Source organism: Spinacia oleracea, chromosome 1 (assembly GCF_020520425.1).
Source record: "Spinacia oleracea cultivar Varoflay chromosome 1, BTI_SOV_V1, whole genome shotgun sequence".
NCBI classification, from domain to species: domain Eukaryota; kingdom Viridiplantae; phylum Streptophyta; class Magnoliopsida; order Caryophyllales; family Amaranthaceae; genus Spinacia; species Spinacia oleracea.
In genome coordinates, this window is record NC_079487.1 from 796,539 (window position 1) to 807,294 (window position 10,756).

A 10,756-nucleotide genomic window follows, 5' to 3' on the forward strand; every position below is an offset into this window, starting at 1 on the left:
GAACGGGGAGGAACTTCCTTTCGCTTTCGATCAGGACGAGCTTTCACATTCTTAATACCATGGGTGCGAGGATTGGCAGAATCACGACCCTCATACCTAACCCGAATACGTGGTATCAAAAGCTCAGCCGGCTCTCCATTTCGAGCCTCGGTCCTCACAGCTTTATCATCGGAACTCATTGGCAGGCTAAATCGCACTCCTATCAAAGATAAACCTAACGTTCACCAACTAAAAATATAGTAAGGGAAGCAGAGATCGTATCCACAGGGAAACATTGTTCTTTCTACTATTAATTAACTAATCTAGACTACTGGTAACAAAGAGTTGGATTGGTTTGTATATTAAACTAAAGCAAATAATCAAATCGGAAAATAACAATATTAAAGGAATCTAGGGCAACGGTTCACCATAAATGCAGACCGGGATTGGACAACGGACAATGACAATCAATTAACAATCATAACTAGGAAAACATACATCTCTCGAATCTTATGAATTCCTTAGGATAGAACAACTAGCGGGCTCTCGCTACGTACTAGAAATAATTCCTATCTAATAGCTACAGACCAAAAACATCAGATTTATACCTCTCGGCGCATAATCTAAGGTTAATCAAACTCAAATAAAAATAGTCCGGCCGAACAGAATTGACGAGCAATAATAATAAGCTATAGAAATTATAATCAATCAATCAATTAATCAAGTCCACATATAATCCCAATCATGCATTCATGGATCCCCTAAACCCTAGAAATTAAACTACTCACTCATGACAATAAATAACAAAGCAATTAACATAATAGAAAACATGATCAAGCAATAAGATAATTAAAGCAAGAAACAATACCGACTTGAAGAGCAATGGAATAATAAAGCTTGAATCTTTGATTAAAATTAAAACTAACTGTTTGGAGAAAATAGAGAGAACTAAAATAGACTAAGTAATTAGAAAACTAGAATAAAAGATGTCACTAAAAATATAAGGGGCTAGTATTTATAGTTTGCCCAAAATAGAGCCCAAAATCGGAAATAAAAACTCGCGAAATACGCTGGAGGTTGGCGTCGCCCGATCGGGCGACGCTTCGCCCGATCGGGCGATGTGCTCGATAGTCGGCCCGATCGGGCGAAATTCCGCCCGATCGGGCGGTTGCAAAATGCCCAGAACAGCGCCCAGAATGACCGCCCGATCCGGATCGGGCGCGTGTTGAAACTGCACGATCCTCTATCTTCAAAACGTCATATCTCCTTCGTTATTCGTCGGAATCATGCGAGTGACCACTTTTTGGAAAGCTATTGACGTCTAGAATCCCACCCAATTGGAATTACTTAATTTGGAGTTGTAGTACTTGAGTTATGCTTAAAATTGTGGACTATAGTCATTTTTCTACTTCCTTCGTTATTCACTTTGCTTCAAAACTCTTCAAACTTAATGTTTGTGCTCTCGAAAGTACATAATATCTTGTATTGATTCAAATGAGTAGGAAATGCACAAAAATATGCTAATTCCTACAATGATGAACCTGAAACTACAAACACACTACAAGGAGTACATTAGTACTAAAAATCGCCCCGAAGAGCTCATTTGAGATCAAAAAGTACTAAGGGACGGGGTAAAAACTCTATATAAAACACACATATCAAACTCCCCCAAGATAGATCTTTGCTTGTCCCTAAGCAAAGAAATCATCGATGAATACAAGAATCAACTTCATCCCAAACATATTTCAAAACAATGGATACAATTCAAGGCAAAATTCAACGAGCATGCATCAATGACAACCAATCAAATCTATCCAACCACGAATCCTCCCTAACAATCGTCACGCAAAGCGAACCACAAGTGCACAATGGAATTCAAGACTAGTGCTCACACACTCGTCACTCGTTTATGTGGCGGGTAAAAGATGTACCCGTTCGCTCTCCTCCCAACATATATGTGAACAATGCCCTCCCCACTCACAACACTCGTGTGTCTAAAAGAACATGCACTCAACCTAACAATCGACTCGAAATGTGTCATGTCATAACTTGCATTGATAAACAACTACTTTCATATTAGTACGACTCTATGCACAAAGGTCGGAAGGTCTTCAAAGCTTGTAATGTTAGGCTTAGGTAAGGGTGCGGTAAATTTGGGTATAATGTGAGCTTTAAAGCCTTGGCTTTGGGGAGCATAAATCCTAAAAATAACCGTGATCAATCAACATAATGACCATAATCTCCCACTCAACACATGAAAAAACAACAAATAGCCAACACCATACTTTCTTGCCTCTTTTCACAATTGTAACCAATCACTCATAAGGATATGAATTTGCAGAACTTGATTGAAACAACACTTTGAACTTTTTATGAGAGTAATAGATTTTTCTCTTTCTTTTCTTTTTCAATCTCTCTTTTTTTTTCTTTCTTTTTTAGCAACCTTCACATTTGTTTTGTTCTTTCATCTCTTTTCATTTTTAACTCATTTTCAACAACAAACATGATAAGACGAACTCCATTTTCAATACCCACTTTGTGCTCAAAATGTAGCACACTACAACTCCCTCACCTCACTACTATTAGCTCCCCCAAGCTAGGCTTGGGACTAGTAACCAATGGGGTTTTTCATGGGCTTGTAATATGGCTAGTCACCGAATAAAAGGGCACAAGCAACAACATGGGTAGAAAAGGAGGGGACAAATGTATCTAATTTCATCTGAAGGCTACCTAAATAGAAAAATGCCTTCGTCCTCCACAATGTGCATGTATATGAGTCATAAAACACTACTAATAGTTGCAAATCAATACTCAAAATCAATGACACACCAGGAAGCTATCACACATCCTAACCAAATCAACTAGTCAAGCACCAAGTCCACAAATAGTTAGTCGGAGTTGACTCATGTTAAGGGATCAAAGCAATCGAATATCAAATCATGGTTAACACATCTACATTGCCCATCATCAAATACCAAGAATCAAAACAATTTTCGTTCAAGGGGCACAGGGAAGCATGATATTGTATTCATCGGAACGTATTTTTGTATTTTTTTTTCAAACCAATAAACTACTCTAGAAAACATTAAACACACCAAAATAAACACACAAAAATAAGTAAATGCAAAAATAAAAGGAAAAACATACCTAATATGTACAAGTGAGTGAAACACCCCCCCAAGCTAAATCAGACAATGTCCTCATTGGCTCAAGGGGTATCATGAGGAAAGTGAGCAACCCGTGGCTTATTTGTCGCTGATTCGCAAATCGCCCGATCGGGCAGCAGATTGCCCGATCGGGCAGCAGATCGCCCGATCGGGCAGCAGATCGCCCGATCCAGCAGCAGATCGCCCGATCCAGCAGCAGATCGCCCGATCGGGAGAATTTCGAACCTTTTCGTTGAATCTGTGCGCGCCCGATCGGGCGCTCCTCGCCCGATCCGGATCGGGCGAAATACAATGCCCTTTTTATTGACTTTTCTCAGCCCAGAACCCTTCCTTGACTATTCCACGACGTCATCATCAACCGCCCGATCGGGCGGATTTTCGCCCGATCGGGCATTTCACTCGCCTTTTGTGTCGATCGGGCCACTTTCGCCCGGTCGGGCGATTTCCCAAATTTTTCTTTGTATCGACACGCGCCCGATCGGGCGCTCTTCGCCCGATCCCGGTCGGGCGAAATGCAAGCTGCTCCGTTTGGCTTTGATTCAACTTTTTCGAGCTTGGGGCCTTAGACCTGCATAACATTAAACACCAAAACCGTAAAATACCCTCATCTCGCCTCTCCAATACCAAAGAATACACTGAATCACACACTTGATCAAAAATTATACTAAAACACACAACACGAAAGCATAAAGTACACTACGGAAAGCAATAAATGGATAGTTAAGTACTCATCCCCTATTAGATTGGTGTAATGTCCCCATTACATAATCTCAGTTTATGCACAGACAACGAAAGGAAGGGGATGAGAGCCACGACAACTCATCGAATGGGGGCACCAAAGATGGTGCCATCTGGTGTCACATCGATTGCCTTGGATGAGCTATGTAGTGCGGGGAGTGACGGACCACGACCCCGATCATGAATACGGTGCCCACCGTTTACAGGACTTTCGGCCTTTTGGGTCGCAACATCATCAACCCGTGCCTTCTTTCGAACCCATGTTAAGGGGTTCACACTCCGGTCACCTCCACCTGCAAAACAATTTGAAACATGCGCTTCCTCCGAGGAGTTATTAGAGTTAGTATGAGTCAATTCAGTATTAAAATAATCATTAGAAACATTGACTCCAAAACATGACTCTTCTACCATCGGGCTTCTAGCAACTTGGGTTAAATTGAAAGTGATTTTGTCATCCCCCACATTTAAAGTCAGTTTGCCATTCTTGACATCTATAAATGCCCCCGCAGTGTGTAGGAAGGGTCGACCTAAAATAATAGGAATTTGCCTATCCTCTTCCATGTCTAAAACAACAAAATCAACAGGAATAAAAAATTTACCTACTCTAACAGGCACACCTTCTAAAACACCTAGGGGGTATTTTACAGATCTATCAGCCATTTGCAGAGTTATGTTGGTAACTTTTAAATCACCCATGTTCAACTTAGTACATACAGACAGGGGCATGACACTAACACTGGCACCTAAATCACATAAGGCTTTGTCAATAAAAAGGTTGCCAATATTACACGGGATAGAGAAACTCCCGGGGTCCTTCAACTTGGGTGGAGACTTATTTTGTAGTAAGGCACTGCACTCTTCAGTAAATGCAACAGTCTCCACCTCACTAAATGCTCTCTTCCTAGTCAAGATGTCTTTCATGTATTTAGCATATGCAGGTACTTGAGTAATTAATTCAGTGAAAGGGACTGTTACCTGCAGATTCTTTACCACTTCTAAGAACTTACCAAACTGCTTGTCTAGCTTGTTCTTTAGCTGACGATGAGGGAAGGGAAGTTTGATAGGTGGAACTTGTATCTCAGCTTTCTTCTCAACCCTTGTGTCAGCTTCCTTATCCTTAACCACCTTCTCACTTTCTCTTGGCACAGCACCACTAATAGATACTTCAACCCCTTCCTCTATAGTCATAGGTGGCCCATCATACTCATATCCACTCCGCAAAGTGACATCATTTACAGACTCTCTGGTCACAGGCTGTGAAGGGAGTTGACCCTTGGGTCTCTCTGCGAGAGTAGTAGCCATTTGTGCCAACTGTTTATCCATGATCTTGTTATGAGCAGTGAGGGCATCGATTTTGGCATCCTTTTCGCTCAGAGACCTCTGCAATTCTAACATCATATTCCGCATCTCAACAAGCATGGGATCAGGCTGTGTGGGTTGAGGCTGTGGAGGAAAGCCAGGTGGTCCACTAGGCTGCGGGTTGTAGTTACTCCGCGGTTGGTAGGGCTGCTGTGGTGGTGGTTGGTAAGGTTGCTGTGGTGGTGGTTGGTAAGGTTGTTGTGGTGGTGGAGGGTGTTGAATCTGGTGGGGGTTCTGAACATTGGTACTCCTATATGATAATAGGGGGTTGTTTTTATACCCCTCATTGTATGAGTTGGAGTACGGATTGTTCTGCTTGTAGGCCTGGAATGCATTGCATTGTTCAATAGAGCTCCTACATTCCGGTGCATAATGACCTTGCATCCCACAACTATTATAGACATTGGCCAACTCAGCACTCATTGCGGCGACACTAGCTTGTTGGGTGGCTTGGGAAGATGCGCTTTGCATATTATCCAGCTTGTGATGTAGGGCAGTTAGCTGAGCAGTAAGTTGTTCAATAGAGTTCATTTCATGCTTAACACCACGATCGGCAAAACCTCTAGGATTCCCATATTGGGCACTATGGATGGCTATCTCCTCAATCACCTCTAAAGCTCTAGGCACCTCCAGTTGCATAAATCTCCCACTGGCAGCTGAATCCAAAAGACACCTAGACTCATTACCCAGACCATTATAGAACTGCTGAACCAGGAACCAGTCCTCCAAACCATGGTGTGGGCACTCTCTTTGCAAGTCCTTGAATCTTTCCCAAACCTTGAACAAACTCTCATCTGCTTGTTGAGAGATACCTAATATCTGACCCCTTAGACGAGCTGTCTTCTCAGGTGGGAAATATTTAACATAGAATGCAAGGGCCAAAGAATTCCAATCGGTGATTTTCATAGCTGTGCGGTTGAGACTATTAATCCATAGTTTTGCCTTCCCACTCAATGAAAATGGAAAGAGTATCTCCATAGTCTGCTCCGGTGTTAAATTCTTCTGCTTAATGGTGGCACAATACTGAATGAAAGACTGAATATGAAGATTAGGATCTTCACCCTTTTCCCCCACCGAATTGGTGTCTCTCGATCATGTTTATCAGCTGGGGTTCGATCTTGAAATTCTCGACCTCAATGGAAGGCATGATTGCCTTGGGAAGCATAGACAGACTTGGTTTAGAGTAGTCTGTAAGCCTTGGCACAAGTGGGGGTGGCAGTGGTGGTGCTTGGTCACCCATCTCTGAATCTGTATGGAATAGATTGCTAATCAGATAGTCGGATTCAGAGTCAAAATAGTCTCTTAACTGTTTGACGAATCTACGCCGTCTACGTAAGGTCCGTTCAGGTTCAGGATCGAACGAAGTCAGATAGCTGGTATGGACAGTCCTGGGCATAAACAAGCAAAAACTAGAAAACAGTCGTGAGATCCGATCTCAAGGAACGGGAGTCCCTTGTGAGGTAACAAACAATAATCTAGAAAAACAATTAATAACAGAAAATAAAACCGTTTCCCCGGCAACGGCGCCAAAATTTGACAGGCTAAATCGCACTCCTATCAAAGATAAACCTAACGTTCAACAACTAAAAATATAGTAAGGGAAGCAGGGATCGTATCCACAGGGAAATAGTGTTCTTTCTACTATTAATTAACTAATCTAGACTACTGGTAACAAAGAGTTGGATTGATTTGTATATTAAACTAAAGCAAATAATCAAATCGGAAAATAACAATATTAAAGGAATCTAGGGCAACGGTTCACCATAAATGCAGACCGGGATTGGACAACGGACAATGAAAATCAATTAACAATCATAACTAGGAAAACATGCATCTCTCGAATCTTATGAATTCCTTAGGATAGAACAACTAGCGGGCTCTCGCTACGTACTAGAAATAATTCCTATATAATAGCTACAGACCAAAAACATCAGATTTATACCTCTCGGCGCATAATCTAAGGTTAATCAAACTCAAATAAAAATAGTCCGGCCGAACAGAATTGACGAGCAATAATAATAAGCTATAGAAATTATAATCAATCAATCAATTAATCAAGTCCACATATAATCCCAATCATGCATTCATGGATCCCCTAAACCCTAGAAATTAAACTACTCACTCATGATAATAAATAACTAAGAAATTAACATAATAGAAAACATGATCAAGCAATAAGATAAATTAAAGCAAGAAACAATACCGACTTGAAGAGCAATGGAATAATAAAGCTTGAATCTTTGATTAAAATTAAAACTAAGTGTTTGGAGAAAATAGAGAGAACTAAAATAGACTAAGTAATTAGAAAACTAGAATAAAAGATGTCACTAAAAATATAAGGGGCTAGTATTTATAGTTTGCCCAAAATAGAGCCCAAAATCGGAAATAAAAACTCGCGAAATACGCTGGAGGTTGGCGTCGCCCGATCGGGCGACGCTTCGCCCGATCGGGCGATGTGCTCGATAGTCGGCCCGATCGGGCGAAATTCCGCCCGATCGGGTGAATTTCCGCCCGATCGGGCGGTTGCAAAATGCCCAGAACAGCGCCCAGAATGACCGCCCGATCCGGATCGGGCGCGTATTGAAACTGCACGATCCTCTATCTTCAAAACGTCATATCTCATTTGTTATTCGTCGGAATTAGGCGAGTGACCACTTGTTGGAAAGATATTGACGTCTAGAATCCAACCCAATTGGAATTACTTCATTTGGAGTTGTAGAACTTGAGTTATGCTTAAAATTGTGGACTATAGTCATTTTTCTACTTCCTTCGTTATTCGCTTTGCTTCAAAACTCTTCAAACTTAATGTTTGTGCTCTCGAAAGTACATAATATCTTGTATTGATTCAAATGAGTAGGAAATGCACAAAAATATGCTAATTCCTACAATGATGAACCTGAAACTACAAACACACTACAAGGAGCACATTAGTACTAAAAATCGCTCCGAAGAGCTCATTTGAGATCAAAAAGTACTAAGGGACGGGGGTAAAAACTCTATATAAAACACACATATCACTCATCAACAACTTGTAGTTTTCAGAAAGACCCACAAAGCCATTTGTAGCCACGGCCCAACGCGGGAGACCATCATAATACTTAGCCCATGCTTGAACCCGTGCTTGTGAAAAGGCCGCTACTTTAGGTGGTACTGTATCAGAAAATGGGATAGTCTGCCTTAAAGCCGTATTGACGCATGACTCGGTAAGGAAAGATATAAATGGGCCGAGATAGCCCCAGCAGAGATACATAAACTGACACATCAGAACCCCCTGTCATAGTAGTCAAACCCCACCACGGTACCACCCACTTAATAGAATAGATACTATGAGTAAAAAAAGAAGCCCACTCGGCCTCGTCCTGGCCTCGGTGCAAATACTTTCGGTTACCCAAGGCTATAGGGCGATAATGTTTAGGATCGGCAGGAGTTTCTAAAAGCCAGAGTCGTTCCATGAGCCAAATCTGAAAAAAAACGGGTACGATCAGATCAAAAAATATAATAAATAAGCAAATGAAACCTGGGGCGCAGTTTCAACGCCCAGGACCAGGCGCCGAAAATTCTAACGCCCAGCCCTGGGTGCTGAAACTCAGCTCTAGGCAGGACGAGTAAAAATATGTAAAAAAAATATATATGTGCGCAAAGGAAAGGTCGATTACCTGCAGCAATAGGGGGCTCCCCTTAAAATATTCAGATTTGGCATTCTTCTTCAACTCATCCGCACTCAGCAAAGTCTCGGCAACAACCAACGGCATAATAGAATAGCAACTTTCTATCTGGCTAATCAAGGGGATCAACCTTATGTCACCGAACTCACCATTGTTATTCGACAGCAAATAATGATTCAACAAGAAAAATACAAGGGCTCGAATGTTCAATTTCTGTTCGGTCATATTCTTACTAGGCCTAAAGTGATGTTTTACAAGCCTTGCCAAATTAACCTCATCACCTGCAACAATCTCAGCAAGCATGTTAGCATCTAGTCCTAGGAAAGCCCCTATGGTTGTTTTACCCTCTTCGATGGTGCCAGGGGTGGCAGGAGTAGCATTAGTAGGATAACCAAGGATCGCAGCAAATTATTCTGGCAAAGGACATATTTCATTGCCCCGAAAAACAAAAACATGGTGATCGGAATCCCAAAAGCTCAGGGCTGCATACAGAAAGTTACAATCAATATTAATTTGTTGTAAGCCTAAAAGTGCCTCTAAATGGTATTCTTTCAACAAAGCCTTTTCTGTAGGAGTAAGGGCTCTTTGCCAACGCCTAACAGCTCGTTGGAGGGAAAAGGGAGGAATCGACATGACAAAAGCAAGGAGGAATTAAAGCTAAGCAACTACAAGAGAGAAGAAGATTGAGAGTGATGGAAAAGAGGGGCGTATCTAACCCCTATATATAGCTGAAGACATCAAGTGACATCCTGATCCCATTCGGAAACGCGCTAAGAAATCCGAAAACCAAAAATCGCCAGGAAAAGACTTTCAGCGCCCACGGCTGGGCGCCGAAATGATTAACGCCTAGCCTTGGGCGCTGAAAATGCATCCCAAGGCCCGGATCTCACAAAACGCGGAACAGGAAAGGACTTAAAACCGTGTTGGTAGACACGAGGCCCTATTGAAATCAAGATCAAAGCCCAAAAGCACCTTTAGCACCCAAATAGTGAAAATGAATGTTAAAATTTGTCGAAACTTAGACTCGTCTCAAGGAATATATGTGTACACTTTTCAAAACAAATATGAGCAAAATAAATATCAAGGTCATTCTTCGAAACACAAAAAAAATATTGTTAAGTCGTTGGTTTCTCAAATGAAAAATGTTTGTTTGTCAAAAGATTAATCCGGGCCAAGCTAAGCCTGATATTATTGAAAAATAAACTTTGTCGCCCGGAAAACGAAGTCGCACTCCACGACTTCGTCAAAATAGCATACCACTATAGAGGTCTCTCGCACATACGAGCACGATCCCAAACATGATTAAAGGGCGTTATAAAATATGTACCTCTCTTGGCAAGAAATGACCATCAAGCACGAGTGCTTGGGGGCTCGAAAGAAAATACATACTCCAATGAAGAGTGTGCAAAGTTAAAATCATATTCCCGGACTACGCTATACACAGTCCCATGTTTGGATAATCTCAAAAGGAAAAAACGGATTTCGACCTCAGAATAAAGGTCGCCGTTGATACTTGTACATGGTCCTTTGATCAAAGACCAAGTGGTGGCAAAAAATCGAGCCGTAAAGACTAGCTCAAAACCACAAAAGAAGACGACCACAAGACAAAGGTCCGTCTAAGCCCGTTGTCAACCCACATTCAGGTTACAACTAAGTCCGAGCATCCCTCGAAAGAATTCGCTCCTGCGAGAATGAATAAAAAGGGAAATTCTCAAAAGAAATCACGATGAACAAAAAATAGGAACTTGCCCATCTTCAGTTGGCAAGATCGCGTCACGAACCACGCGAGTTCCAAATAAAAAAAAAGAAAAAAAAAGAAAAACAAATTCAGGGACGTCCACCCTCAGC

At 41.6% G+C, this 10,756-nt stretch overlaps 1 pseudogene; it reads left to right on the forward strand.

The window, feature by feature from the left end:
* Positions 1 to 5,970: 5,970 nt before the first annotated feature.
* Positions 5,971 to 6,070, forward strand: LOC130466557 (uncharacterized; annotated as a pseudogene).
* The last annotated feature ends 4,686 nt before the right edge of the window (positions 6,071 to 10,756 follow it).